The 14,735-nt window shown below is 34.6% G+C and overlaps 1 long non-coding RNA gene across 2 annotated transcripts in view; it reads right to left on the reverse strand.

The window, feature by feature from the left end:
• LOC137622944 (uncharacterized) overlaps positions 1 to 14,184 on the reverse strand; it is a 47,197-nt gene extending 33,013 nt beyond the window's left edge. The window contains exons 1-4 of one of the 2 annotated variants that reach the window (XR_011040533.1): positions 13,908 to 14,163; positions 10,087 to 10,254; positions 6,163 to 6,724; positions 1,154 to 2,245 (exon numbers count right to left, since the gene is read on the reverse strand). This is a non-coding gene — a long non-coding RNA (uncharacterized lncRNA). Of the gene's footprint in view, positions 1 to 1,153; positions 2,246 to 6,162; positions 6,725 to 10,086; positions 10,255 to 13,907 lie in introns of those variants that run through there. The other variant, XR_011040532.1, reaches the window with a different exon arrangement.
• Between the last annotated feature and the right edge of the window lie 551 nt (positions 14,185 to 14,735).

Consider the following 14,735-nt stretch of genomic DNA (forward strand, 5'->3'; position numbering starts at 1 on the left):
ACAACCGATACAGACCCTCAAAATACTTTTGTATCGTTATTTAATATTTCGATAATGGAAATACTAATATTAATCGTTAGCCTATTGGAAGGAAATCACTGTATTGCCCGGACGCTTTCCGCCGGTGATGTGACGTCACCAGACATATGAACTCGACAGATATTAAAACTTTTCTTAATGTATTTTTAACTGAAAATAAATACTGAATATTAACAATAAAAGAAAATAATAATGTACCACAATAAATCAGTTTATATGTATACAAGAAAATAGATTATTTTCAAGGAAATATTCGTCCTATTTCCGATAAACTTGTGACGTCATCACCCTGAAAAAATGGTCGTAAAGTCGAATAGTCGTATGTCGCATAGGTCGTAAGTCGAGCAATACCTGTATATGTATATGTATATGTATATGTATGTATGTATGTATGTATATATATATATATATATATATATATATATATATATATATATATATACACACACAAGTATAAAAAAAAGCAAGTACTGTAAAACGACAAAAATTAATGGCAGTCCAAAATAGGCGAGAAGAGGGAGAGGAACAACCGTTCTCGCTCCGAGCCAGATTGAGCTCAAGCACAGGTGTGCGTGTGTGTGTGTGTGTGTGGGGGGGGGGGGTTGTAGCAGGCTACCCCACCCCCAACCCCCGCTAACTAGCGGTGGGATAGTAAACCCTTGTTAAAATTTTAATGGCTCGTCATTTCAGCTACGCCGAAAGTAATAACCCCTATTAAATAGCGTGGTTTGTATGTCAGTTATGGAACAATTCCAAAGTTTATGGAACCGTAATGGCACACTTGAATTACCAACTTCTACTCCTGGATCTAGACTGAACTCCTAGATTTTGACTATTAAAGCCTTGAAGAAACGAGGTTTTGGAACTGCTTGAACCTTAGACATTCTTAAACTTTGAAGAATTATCTGTAAAATGAAAAAGGGCTTAAAAAACTGTCTATAGCTGATTTGAAACTTTAAACAAGCAAGACTAGTAAATTGTTAGTAAAGTAAAAAGAATATAATGATCAAATCCGAACAAAATCTGTAGATATACTTGGTTTACAACAGAGAAATCAATATAATCATCAATGGTTAAAAAAAAAAAAAAAAAAACTAAGGTGAACATATTTCCATTTACACCTGTACTTCCTTGTCAAGTTGCAACACCATTTGGCCCTTTTACACAACTACATTAACACAGCACCTCAGTTGAACTAGGATGCTGGTGTTAGTAATAAATAAATAAAACTGAGAGGCAGAGAGAAGCCACTAAAATAACTTATTGTCTGAAATTTTATATCTGATGCCCTGTGAAATTCAGGTCAATCGATACTCGCTAACGTTCGTGAACCCAATGCACAATATAATGGAAAAGTAATGACATGCAAGTATTGACCTGCACATGAATCAAATTATACCCTATATATGGTACACTACCTAAAATATTCTCAAGATACTACAAATTTACTATTTATTAAAAATTCAATGATCTATGGAAGGTAGCAAAGTTTTATTTTGTGATTAAACATATCTAACAGGCTGCAAAACCAAGTTGCTTGCATCATACCTTAAATAACTTTGTAAAATACATTTACAGAACCTATATATACAATTTCAAAAGTAATTTGCATTTTACCTAGTTATACAAACCAAAGTCCTTTAAAACAGGAGATACTTTTGTGCGAGCTGGAACAATTGTTAAAAAGGTACTGTAGTTATGGTAAATAATAACAGGGGGCGAGGAGGAACTATCTCTTGCCTTTAACTAGCCATTTTTGACCTTTGGCGCAGGAATTGAGAGGGGTGAAGATGGGATAAACTTGATAACTATATAAAGATAAAAGTATCGATCTATTAAGCACATTTTGATGAGAAAAGACAACGCATTACAGCGCAACTAAGCAAAGGTTATTGCCATTAACCATTAGATTGTTTCATTACTGTAATAGAAGCCTAAGCCTATTGAAAGGAAAGAAAATGAGGTATCTTTCTTCAGTTTTGTGGTCAACATCGATATAAGCCAAGCTTCAAGAGAAGCAATATGAAAATTATTATGGAAATTATTACAAATTCTAAAGTTTAGAGAACAGTAATGGCACACTTGAATTACCAACTTCTACTCCTGGATCTTGACTGAACTCCTAGATTTCGACTATTATAGCCTTGAAGAAATGAGGTTTTGGAACTGCTTGAATCTTAAACATTCTTAAACTTCGAAGAATTATCTGTAAAATAAAAAAGGGCTTAAAAAATTGTCTATAGCTAATTAAAAGTATAGATTTGAAACTCTAAACAAGCAAGACTAGTAAATTGTTAGTAAAGTAAAAAGAACATTATGATCAAATCCAAACAAAACCTGGAGATATACTTGGTTTACAACAGAGAAATCAATATAAACATCAATGGTTAAAAACCCCCCTAAAAAATTCAGGTTGCAACACCATTCAGCCCTTTTACACATCTACATTAACACAGCACCTCAGTTGAATTAGGATGCTGGTGTTAGCAAGAAATATATAAAACTGGGTGGCAGAGAGAAGAAAGCCACTAAAATATGTCTGAAATTTTATACCTGATGACGTGAAATTCAAGTCAATCGATACTTGTTAAAGTTCGTGAACCCAATGCACAGTACATTGAAAAAGTAATAACCAGCAAGAGTTGACTTACACATGAATTTCATTTAATTTGTGGTTAAATTTGCGCTAAACAGGCAGCAAAATCAAGTTGTTTGCCTCATACCTTAAATAACCTTGTAATATACACTTGTAAACCTTTATATACATAATTTCAAAAGTAATTTGTATTTTTCCTAGTAATACAAACCTAAGGAAGGAACAATTGCTAAAAAGCTACTGTAGTTACGATAAGTAATAACAGGGGGTGAGGAGGAGCTACTTTCTTGCCTGAAACGACTCACTTTTGACCTTTGGCCCAGGAATTGAGAGGGGGAATAAGATTGGAGAAACTTGATAGCTACGTAAAAGATAAAAAGTATTGATCTATTAAGCACATTTTGATGAGAGAACAAACAACGCATCTACAGCGCAACTAAGCAAAGGTTATTGCCATTAACCATTAGATTGTTTCAGTACTGTAATAGAAGCCTAAGCCTATTGAAAGGGAAGAAAATTAGGAATCTTTCTCTTTCAGTTTTGTGGTCAACATCGATATAAGCCCAGCTTCAAGAGAAGCAATATGAACATCAGGGAAAGATTATGGAAATTATTACAAATTCTAAAGTTTAGGGAACAGTAATGGCACACTTGAATTACCAACTTCTACTCCTGGATCTAGACTGAACTCCTAGATTTCGACTATTATAGCCTTGAAGAAACGAAGTTTTGGAACTGCTTGAATCTTAGACATTCTTAAACTTCAAAGAATTATCTGTAAAATAAAAAAAGGGCTTAAATTGTTTATTGCTGATTAAAACTATAGATTTAAACCACATGAAACAAACAAGACTAATAAATTGTTAAAGTAAAATGAATACAATGATTACATCCGAACAAAACCTGGAGATTTACTTGGTTTACAACATAAAAATCAATATAATCATCAAAGGTTAAAAAAAAAAAATCAACTAAGGTAAACATATTTCCATATAAAGCTGTAGTTCCTTGTCACATTGCAACACCATTTAGCCCTTTTACACATCTACATTAACACAACACCACAGGGGAATTAAGATGCTCGTGTTACCAACAAATAAATAAAACCGATTGGCAGAGAAAAGAAAGCCACTAAAATAACTAATAGTCTGCTATTTTATATCTGATGCCCTTTGAAATTCAAGTCAGCTAATACTCGTCAAAGTTCCTGAATCCAATGCACATTACAATGGAAAAGTAATGACATGCAAGTGTTTACTTACACATGATTTTCATTATACCTTATATATATAGCACACTATCTCAAAAATGTTCAAGATACCACAAAGTTACTATTTATGAAAAATTCAATTGTTTATGGAAGGTAGCAAAGGTTTATTTTGTGGTTACAATTTTGCTATCAGGCTGCTAAAGGAAGTTGGTTGCATCATACCTTAAATAACTTTGTAATATACACTTACAAAACCTATTGATATAATTTCAAAAGTAATTTGCATTTTTGCTAGTTGTACAAACCTAAGTCCTTTAAAACAGGAGGTACCTTTGTAAGTGCTGAAACAATTGTTAAAAGGGTGCCTTAGTCACGATAGGTAATAACAGGGCAAGTAAAAACAGGATGCTATAAGCCCAAAGGCTCCAACAGGGAAAATATCCCAGTAAGGAAAGAAATAAGGAAACAGAAAAATGTGCCCGAGGGAACCCTTACGCAAGTGAACTCTACCCAAAGACAGTGGAAAACTATGCTACAGAAGATAAGGCAATACCAAAGTCTAGAGAACAATGGCTTGATTTTGGAGCACCCTTCCCCAAGAAGAGCTTACCAAAACTATAGTCATTCTTCTAACCCTACCAAGTGTAGAGTACCCACTTAACAATTACAGCGCACTAGTTTGGTGCACCAAACTCCAAATTTTTTTTTCCTCCCTGGTCTTATGTCGTCGTAAAGGAAGAAGGCTCTAAAATTCCTAAAAGCTAATCTAAAGATGAAATTCTGTTAGGGCCTTGGCCAGTACTGACTTGATGAGAAGCTAATACTAGGTCAAAGGAAACCTATCTACCTGTTAAGGTGCACTTTTGACAAGTGAAAAACCAGGCGTACCACAAGAAATGTGTCTAGCTAGCAAAACACTACCCATCTTCACCCTTTTTAAGCAGGATGGGGGCGTTGCTTTTTGCTAGATATAGTCTGCAATAAAGCAAGCAGTCGGGTAACGTGCCGGAATCCCACATACTATCCAGCACTGTGGAAGCAGCTGCTGCACCCTAGTGACGGGGGGAAAAGGAAATACCAGAAGAGCCAGTCATTTTACGTTACAAGACATACCAAATGTGTTACCCTGGACGAGACGCATACTTTTCTGTGACGGACTTGGGTGAATTACACCTCCTAATGAGCAGGCACCACAGAAAGCAAGGAAAATTATCAAAGTGCTTCTGGGCAATACCCATATCCCTAAGGTAAACAGAGATAAAGGTAATCCGATGCTTCCATACATGCTTTCTGTAACAAATACTGTACAGCAAACATGAATGTATTTCTGGAAGGCTAACGAAAAGGCTAAGCATTTGGTCTTGCTTGAGATGGTAGGTGTCCCTCCTCACAGGTGATGAATATACTTCCATAAAGCCACAAAAGGTAAAAAGATACAGTAGAGTACTGTATATTGAACACTTCCTGTTTCTTCTAGAACTGGCGAACAGGATGCAACACTTGTGGAAGCAGTAGAGTCCTATTAAGTAGCAAAGCAGGTGTCTCATGGGAGATGCTCCATTTCACTGATCCTCATCAATGTCTTGGAGGAATGGAATCAATAAGGTTTCAAACTAGGCCTTTGTAATGTAGTCCAGTATGACGATAGGTTGACAAAACCCATCCTTATTAGATTGGTATAATGAGAAAATTCATCAAATTCTTCCTGTATCTTGGCCAATGCTGGTTTAGCAAGGGAATAGTCTTGTGAGAAAGACCCCCATCGGATGACCTTCTCAGAAGTTTGAATGGCACATGCAACAGTACAATATTTACAGGCAAAAATCATATCCCACTACTAGGCACGAGTTTCCGGAGTGGGCAAGACAGCTCGAAGGTTTCCTTTGAACGTAATGAAATAGGGAGTACTGTATAGACTCAAAGTTCAGCACTGGAACCCAATAGGCTACTTAGCATTACGAAGAGCCTTTAGTGAAGTGAAGTTATGAATATGGAGTGAATTTTTAATAAATAAATATTGAACATAAAATGTAAAATAGTTAAAATTTGGTGTTATTATAGTTACGGACGGAACAGTTTTCTACTAAACACAGATACTTCTTACATACAAGCGCACGCTTTCTTCCAAAATGACACTTATTTTCACGGCAAATAAATAATTAGTGCAATATATATATCCACCGATGATGATGGATCCCAAGTGGGAACCCGGGGTTTTGGGTGGGGAAAATATACTAGGAAAATGGTAAAATGGATCCCAAGTGGGAACCCGGGGTTTTGGGTGGGGAAAATATACTAGGAAAATGGTAAAACTAACCTTTTCTTCTCTATTCGTTATTTCCTGTGCACCACGATGCTTTCCTCTTTCACTGAGAGACGTTTGATGTCAGCCAAGAGATCGGCCTCTTGCATCCCGGCAATATCACCTCGTAAATCTCTCATCACGTCGGTTCTGAGGTCGTCACTGTAACAGAACAGGGCTGTTGGGGCTTGTGCATCTGATATGGCCATCCCTGATTTGTGCATGGCCCACTGTCTGGTGAATGCTGACCACTGGTCTGAGTCACATCCAGAACAAATCTTAGGAGGATCCAGCTTAAGCTTTGAAGGGGCAGGAAGGGGCAGGTGTTCCACGTGCAGCTTTGTCATGCATTTGTAGCGCTATTGCGAGGGCTACTGCGAATGCGTTGTCCAGGTCTTGAGATTCTCAGGTACAGCCCTCAACAGGACACTAGAATTTAGACATTGTTCAGAGTCTATAAGATGGCTGAACGAGCCAAAGCGTTGAAAATCTTCACGAGAGACTCTTCAGTCATAGAAAGTAGACACACTTCCTTGTATAACTCTTAATTTAGTCAAAAGGATGACTGATGAGTCACCTGGAACACAGAAGATAAAAACATAAGTAATAGAACATACAAAAATAAGTAATGAATAAATTGAGGTAAATGACATATCTAATAATAAATCCAAGGAAAACTGCACAAATCATCTATATATATACTATACTATTGGTATATTTTTCATTTGTTTGTCAACATTCTACGAAGCAGTTGCATTCGCCCCCGTTCGTTCATAAGTACATGCATGTTAACCAGTATTAGAACTTCTGCGCATAAACTACGACCCCCCTTTATTTTGACCAATAGGAACACTCTCTTTCTTATGAGCCCTCCTTTATTTACACATGACATTCAAGTATTTAACCCTTTTAACACTGTATGTATGGATTTGTTGAAATACCCACGTGTACATATTTCTTTCTACTCATGACTTTCAAGTATGCTACGAGACTTGACACTCCTAATACCATTAGTATGTATTCGTTGATGGAATAACCACATGTATATTTCACATTTTCTCAAGGCTAAAATTGTTGCCAGTCGTTTACTTCGTTATTACATTTTAATATATTCCCAAAAATATTTATTCTTTCCTTCAATTTATCTTACTACAGTAATTGTTCATCATTTTTTTCCCCAGTTTATTGCCTTATTACATTGTTTTCAAATAAGTACTTGGTCTGAATGAGTTTACCCTTCAGACACTGTACTGTTACAATGATATTTTCGTTAACCAATCATGTACCCGTAAGTATGGAAAATGATCATATAGGGGGGTTATGTTTCCAAATTCATTTGTTATCACACCAAGTGGTTCACTTCGGTCCTTTCCCAGTGAACCTTTTCCCAGCCTTTTTAATTGTGTTACTATTACTATGTACAGTACTATTATATAACTTCCTATAGATGTAATAATTGCAGTTATCCGTACATGGAAGCCGTAGGAAAGTTCCATGGAAATTAGCATGGTACACCAAGTGTAATTAAAAAGTTTCTAAAAGTGCATGTCATACCACAAAAATTACAGTGCCCAAAGTGTCATTCTTGGTTATCTTACAAGGAAGACAAGCATCTTCAATGTCCTGATCATAAGGCAAGCCATTGTTTTCTTTTTATTGAATTTTAGGGTCTGTGATTCTTATGTTTACAATAATCTGTCGAATAATTGCCAAGAAATAAGAACCAGTTGAGGGGGGGGGGGTGCACAGCTCAACATGTACCGCTTGCCAGTAAATAAGAGCTTGATGTTTTTCTTTTTTTCACTAGTGCACGGTGAAGCAAGACCTAACATAACCAGTATTCATGAAGTACTCTAATAGGCACTTATGAATGATAATGATCTGCGAAAAATATATAAAACTCCCAAATTGACCTTCACTACATGTAACTTTATTGTATAAGCTTGCAATATTTTCTACTTCAGGTTACTGCCTACTTAAAATAATGAATCTAATTTTACTAAAATCTCCTATGACCCCTCCTACCAATGAAAAACTGCGTCTTTGCACAGAATTGGGTAAACTAAAATAATGAAAAAAAATGCCATAATCAAATAATTTAGTCCAGACAGTTTAAAAAAACTTTTTGTCACCATTTGCATAGAAAAGTAACAAGATACTTTAGCCCAGCATGCAAGAAAAGTAGCAGCCGAGATAAAAGCCATATAGAAGTTACTTGTCATACTAATTAGGTAACAAATAGAGACTATGGAGTTTTTTTTTATCTTGTGCTATCATATGTTAATTTATTCAACTGTTGTAACACCTCTGAGTCACATTTAAATCCTCTCCTAGATCATCTTAGGGGGTCAGTACTATGGTGCAAGGCAGCCACATCAAGATAAGGCTAAATACATTTCATAAGTACTGTATAACAAAAGTATAAGGTAGGGTGGATTAGGATACCTAGCCTTCAAGTTAGGTTAAGAAGGATAGACATGTATATTTGGACAAGGCCAAGTGATGTACAAAGCACTGCAATACGAAAGACCACATGCAGCTCGCATCATCATAGCCATTACAACAAAAGAGCTTCAAAGAACAGTATACATTGATGACAAAAATCCTAAATGATAATGGGCGCCTCGTTAGGATACAACTGAATGTAAAATACGATTATTAAGTTCTAGGTAATTATAGCTAGGTAGTTTAAAATTACGTACAACAAATAATGTAGACATCCAGAAATGGCCAACTACTCAACACTATAACATTACATTATTTACAATTATATATAAGACTAGCAACCAGCTATACTGTACACCAGAATTACATTCAAAACTAGCAAACAGCTACCCACCAGAATTACTGACAGAATATAAGAACTGAACCCTGACTGGGTAACATCACCCCAGTGATTAGGCAAGGCACAATACCCACAGATTATTTAGATGGCAAATTAGGCTATTATAAAACAAAGTTCAATGGAATCTGAAGAGATGTATCTACAGTCAAAATTTGTGACAGAACTTGGCATATTGTTCAACCATCTCTTCAATTCAAGGAGTTTCTTAATTAAATTTTTAAAATTTGATCACTGTTAATAAGTCGAATTTGGGAATTATACCTAACCTCGTCTAGTCAGTCTAAAATCATAATACTCAACCAGTAATGGTAAATATTTTCTTAAACACCTTTCAGATAGTGAGCTCAACAAAATGGTAACCAATGTCAGAAGTAATTCAGGAGTACTTTGACACAAATAACTTACGACATCACGACCTACAGTAGGTTAGGTTGAAGGCAGGGAATACGAGCTTTCAAATAATGGCTGTGCATGGGTAAAAATGTAGGGTATTCGACCAATCCAAACATCACAAAATCGCCCTTAATCCCTAATAACTAAGTTTCAGAAGCTACTATAAATAATAGTAGTTCTAATGCAGCCTAACCAAATGTCATTGTTTACTTGAATCAAACCCATTTAGCTTAGCTTATTCATAAATTATCCAGTTGGATTCTTTGAATTCACCTCCAAATATCTCAATAGACCACTCCGCAATAACTAGGTATTAGCGAAAACCATGCTACTATATACAGTATAGAGGTACACAAATGTGACAACCAAATAAATTGCATAAAGGTCGAACTTACATAGTAGGCCAACATATTTTGGTAAAAAACGGACCTTATTCTTTAGAAAAAAGTAGTTTTTTCCCTTGGTTATATTACCCTGTAATAAAGTACAGTACAATAATACCCATCTTTGTTCATTGCTTCCATAGCGGCTGATGGATAAAATTAGCATAAATTAGCCTACTATATACACTGATCTATGTACTATGGCACTCAAAGCTTGCCTTCTAATACGCAGAAAAGGGTTAGGATGAAACCGCCATTTGTTCTACAATCTTAACAATGGCTGCATTGATTTGTACATAAACACATGAATAAACTTACGATGTATTGACAGGAATGTAAACAATGACAGCGATGAAAACTTTTGATGTTTGAACCGCCAACTGCATAGCAATAACTTTTTGGTAAGGAGTGAGAGGCTGACTGACGTGGATAATGCTACGAAGTCAGCCATGTTTTTAAACTTTGCGACTGATACGGCGACGCCATCTATTGAGTCGGATAATAACGAAATATACGTAGTAAATGTAATAACTGAAACCTCTGACACGACGGGCACAATATTTCCTTCGATTTTGGGCATTATATATCAAAATTCCCATAAAAAGAATGAAAGATATATGCTAAAACATTCTGGACCACACAGTCCATATAAGACTATTAACTATTTTTTCTTCGAATAAGTGCATCGTACCTGGAATACAACAAACCATAAAGTTCATCCTACTCCATCTGACGTCACTAAGACGCTCGTTTTTTTTTTTATAAAGATAATGATTTAGTTACTGGAATTTATTTCTCTGTTAGAATATGTTATAAAAACCTCTTATAATTGATTGTTTCTATATATTTTGAAGAAAATAAATCTATTCCTCTTACAAAAGTTTTCAGATTTGGCTATTTTTTTTTTAACTTGGCGGGATATTCCAGCCCCCTGATTGGCTGTACAATCTCAGCTGTGATTGGTTGTTGTCTTTGTTTACAAGTTCACACATACACAGGTAACATCGTAGCCAGAACTCATTTAATAATTTCTTTCATTATGACATATTTATTTAGCTTACATATTTGAAAGTGATCTATCATTTATTTTATTTAATTATCAATAAATTTTCAAATAATTTTTCATAAAATTTGTAATTTATAAATCTCAATTTACTTATAATAAGTATAGCTATTGTTACTTCTACTCAGTTAAATTCATTCATAAAATACGATATTGTATGACGTCATATGTCGTCACATACAAGAACCAATCACAGCAGAGGATGAATCAGCCAATGAGATGACATATATTTCCCGATAAGGAAAAGTACAGTATAAGGCAAAGACAATACACGAGTATAAGGGTTCCCTCTGATTTATTATGAGCTGATGCTGACAAAAGACCCAAACTTAGATAGAACAACAAAATGATACATATCTAAGAAAAAGACATTCTATTACAAAATTATGATTATTTTGAGTTTCTTTCCAAAATGTCGTAATTTTCAAGTTATCACTTATCTGAAATACGCGACGTTTATTTACCCTTACCCTGTATGTCAACATATTTCTCAAACATAAGATTCGGTAATGTTTTGTTTGATTAGATTTATACTTGGAATGCAACAAGATACGGAGAATTAAAGCAGTTCCTTCTTCTATAATAAGCTCTCTATATAATATCCATTTGAATATCGAATATTATCCACGTGGTACTCGGTACCTCACCCTAACCAGCAGAGTTATTCAGGCATTTAGACAAACTGGTGAAACGCCAAAGAAAATGTAGCACGTACAGGGTGCTAAAAAAAATAACGTTCTGCATGACATGTAATCAAATTGCATTAGTTTCTTGGCTTAAAATTGAAACTGATGTCAGAGGTACTAATGAAGGCCTGATTCCTAATTAACAAAACAACCAAACTTCCCAAATACACATTCTCAAGATACGTTACTATATTACTTCTTGTATCCGAATTCCAACACAACAGAGTGATACAAAAACTACACAATGGCATCAGGGTTCATGAGTTCTTCAGCCAATTCCTGACATAATCATTACTAAAGGAGAAACTATCTGCTGTGTAACAATCATATTAAGAAGGCATTCAGCACGCTTAATATAATTATTACGATATAAATACAGGTTTTCTTCAATTCGAAAATAGCAAGTATTCGGCGCATTAGTATCATTGCCCGCAACACAATATAGGGTGCTACAAAAGTTAGAAAAGTAACTCAAAGAGATATTATATAATTTAAAAGTTCATTTAAATGTTTCATCTTGAACTTACAAACTGAGGAAAAAATTTAGTTTTGCATTTAAGAAAGTTCTGAACCAACCAAGGACCATTTCTTCCATTGTATCTTGAATATTATCAAATGCAATCAATGCAACAGTTTGTGTTTTATGATCCTTACAGAGACACGTCTAACACAGGGTAATACAAAAAAAAGAAAAAAAAGAAAAAAAAGAAGGAAAAAACCGTAAATGTTGACCGTCACTGGTTTATATTGTATAAGTACTCCCACTACTACTAAAAGAAACATTTCCAAATAATATACTATGCTAAAGGTCTCAAATCATCTTTCAATAAAGAAGTAATATTTAATCCAGACGAAACCGTTACACTTCAGACCTTAAGTATGGCATTCCAGACTCCTTGGCAATTCAAAACGTCACACCCAAAGTAGGGTGACGTAAAAATGATTGCCCATGTACCAAATACAGGGTGTCCAGAACAATGTACTCCACAAAGTATAAACCAAAATAAATCGTCTTGCTCACCTTAAAAGCCAAAATCAATATCTTGGGTGTATTGTATGCATAATTTATGACTAAAAATCACTGACTTTCCAATTGAGTGTAATTCTAATCAATAATTTAACCATGATACAATTGCAAGAGCATTTGATAATCATAACAAAACAGGGTTAAACAAAAACTACTCAACAGCAGCATAATCATGGGTAGTCGTCTTTAAATTCCTAATGAAATTAAAATCTGAAATTATAGTCTATGTGGAAATTAAGTTACATGCAAAATAAGCTTACCAGGGATGCATCTATTACACCTAAAAGCATATCTAAGATATAATACAGATTTTCTTCAATGCTATAAAAGAAAGCATTCGGGCTTTAGTATAATGGCCGGCAACACAATACAGAGTGCTATAAAAGTTAGAAAAGTAACACCGAGAGATAATATAAATGATACAAATGTTTCATCTTGAACTTATAAAAACGAAGAACAAGTTTAGTTTTGCATTTAAGAATGTTCTAAAGCAACTAAGGATCTTTTCAACCATTATATCTTGAATATTATTAAATGTAATCGATGTAACAGTTTGTGCTTCATGGTCCTTGCAAAATAAACACATAACATGCCACTAAAACAGGGCAACTCAAAAAGAAATATCGAAAGAAAACGTTTAATGTCTCCGACTTATGTTACACATCAAGTACTCCCACTACTACTAAAAGAAACATTTCCAATTAATATACTATATACTTCAAGCCTTGAATCACAGTTCAACTAATAACTATTATTTGATTTAGAAGAAACCCAGGCACTTTAGAACAAAAGTATGGTATTCTAGAGTCCTTGGTAATTCAAACGTCATACCTAAAGAATGGTGACGTAATAATGTTTGGCCATGTACCAAATACAGGGTGTCCCAAATACTATACCCCTTGAAGTGGAAACAAAAGAAACCTATGGTTTTCTCAGCATAAAAGTCAAAATCAATACTTTGGGTGTGTTGTATGTCTATTTTATGATTGAAAAACCACTACCCTACCTTTACTGTAAAATATAATCAATAATGAATTATGACTACGATTGCAGGAACTTTTGATAATCGAAAACAAAACAGGGTTAACGAAAAACTAATGAAGAGTAGTAGAACCATGGGTATCTGTAAATTCCTAATGAAATTATAATCTATGGGGAAATTAGCTTATATGCAAGATGTATTAGGGATTCATTTATTATACATAAAAGCATATCTAAGATTTATACAGGTTTTCTTTAGTGATAAAAAAGCATAATACAGGGTGATATAGAAGTTAGCTGTAGAAAAGCAAACGCAGAGATACAATTTCACGGTTTCATCTTGAATTTATAAATTGAAGAAAAAGTTTAATTTTGTAATTACCAGAAGTTCGAAGTCACTCGGGCCTTTTCCTTCCATGATATCTTGCAGCAATCAATGTAACCGTTTGTACTTAAGAGTTTCTTGCCGAGTCACAGGCTCCTCCTAATACAGGGTAACACAAAATGAAAATCAAAGAGGAAATGTTGAATGTCACTGTATTATATTGCATATCAAGTGCTCCCACTACTAATAAAAGAAAAATTTCCAATTAATATGCTAAGCTGAAGGTTTCAGGTCATCTTTCACTAAGGAAGTAATTATTAATCCAGACGCAACCGATACACTTTATAACTTAGGTATGGCATTTCATACTCCTTGGCAATTCAAAACGTCATACCCAGAGAAGGGTGACGTAAAAATTGTTAGCCTTTTACCAAATACAGGGTGTCCAGAACATTGTACTCCACAAAGTATAACGAAAATGCATTGCCTTGCTCACCATAAAAGTCAAAGTCATTTATCTTGGGTGTATTGTATGCCTAATTTATGACTAAAAATCCTCGACCTTCCTATCAAGTGTGTAATTATAATAAATAAATAATTAAGTATGAATATACGAGTGCAGGAGTTTTTGATAATGAAATCAAAACAGGGTTAAACAAAAACTACTCAACAGCTGCAGGAATCATGAGTATTAGTCTGTAAATTCCTAATGAAATTATAATCTATGGGGAAATTAACTTATATGCAAGATAAGCTTATTAGGGGTTCATTCATTATATACATAAAAGCATATCTAAGATATAATACAGATTTTCTTTAGTGATATAAAAGCACTTTTGTATCACTGACGTTAACATAATACAGGGTGATACAGAAGTTAGCTGC

The sequence above is a fragment of the Palaemon carinicauda genome, chromosome 30 (assembly GCF_036898095.1).
Source record: "Palaemon carinicauda isolate YSFRI2023 chromosome 30, ASM3689809v2, whole genome shotgun sequence".
NCBI classification, from domain to species: domain Eukaryota; kingdom Metazoa; phylum Arthropoda; class Malacostraca; order Decapoda; family Palaemonidae; genus Palaemon; species Palaemon carinicauda.